The following is a 1,066-nucleotide window of genomic DNA, read 5'->3' as shown; positions in this document are numbered from 1 at the left end:
CCTGTTCTGTTGAGACATTACAAAGCGGAGCCAGGCTGGCTGAAGCGATAGTTATATCTATAACGGATTTATTTGACCCAGGGGGGGGTAAGAAAGGTAGGATTGCCATCATTCATCACACAGGCTTTGCTGTCATTCACTGCTCCCAGGAGCGCCCTGCCAGGACGATCCGATTTTGAGCAACCCCAGAAAGTGTTATGCGCATTAAAATCTCCAAGTACAATAGCATACTTATATGTAGAGATCAATTGAGAGAGCTTGTTATACCATTCAGGCGGTGTAAATTTGTTGGGGTGACGGTAAATGTTAATGACTACTAACTTGTCATCAAGCATGTCAAGAGATATGCCCTGAATTTCAATTGAAGGATGCGATAAATCTGTTAGGTCTAAGTGGTTAAAAATTATATTATTTCTCAGTAACATGCCGATTCCCCTCTTACCAGGGCCATCCGCGTCCATTTTCACAGATTGAAAGAAAAGAAGTCGGAAAGAGATATTAGGGAACAACAGGGTATCCTGTATGCACAAAATGTCAAATTGTTTGCTTAGTTGTTGCAGCTGAGGAAGTTTACCCCGAATTCCGCAGCAGTTCCACTGTAAGATGCGAGTAGAATGAGAGTGCTTATTATATTGAGTGAAGGTAATTACTGTAGTTATCATAGTAGTCAGAATTGGAAGGAAGAGGGTAAGTGTTGTGCTGAGATTCCGCAGAGCTCTCCGTGCAAAAACCTAGTGTAGTCAAAATGTCGGAAGCTTTTTTAAGTAGGTTGATAATGGGAGATATAAAGTTTCTAATAGAGGGAATGCTGATTAGAGACTCACAATTTTCCAGAAAAACTATGACTTTGTGTAAAGTCGTACCTATACTTTCATTCTCCTTCGTTGTTGATTGGTCTTCGTTAGTTAAGACAGAGCTATGACTTCTCCCTTGGACCTCCGCCCGTATGCACCTCGTCAGGGTATATCTTGCTATGTCCATTAGGTGTCGACAATAATTTTTTATGTTCTTCGGAATATCCCGACCTATTAATCGGGCGTGATGTTCGAACGCCGGTAGAGTAGGG

The sequence above is a fragment of the Trachymyrmex cornetzi genome, unplaced genomic scaffold (assembly GCF_001594075.2).
Source record: "Trachymyrmex cornetzi isolate Tcor2-1 unplaced genomic scaffold, Tcor1.1 scaffold159, whole genome shotgun sequence".
Classification (NCBI taxonomy): Eukaryota; Metazoa; Arthropoda; class Insecta; order Hymenoptera; family Formicidae; genus Trachymyrmex; species Trachymyrmex cornetzi.
The sequence above is the reverse complement of the archived record's forward strand: the minus strand, read 5'-3'. Positions refer to the sequence as shown.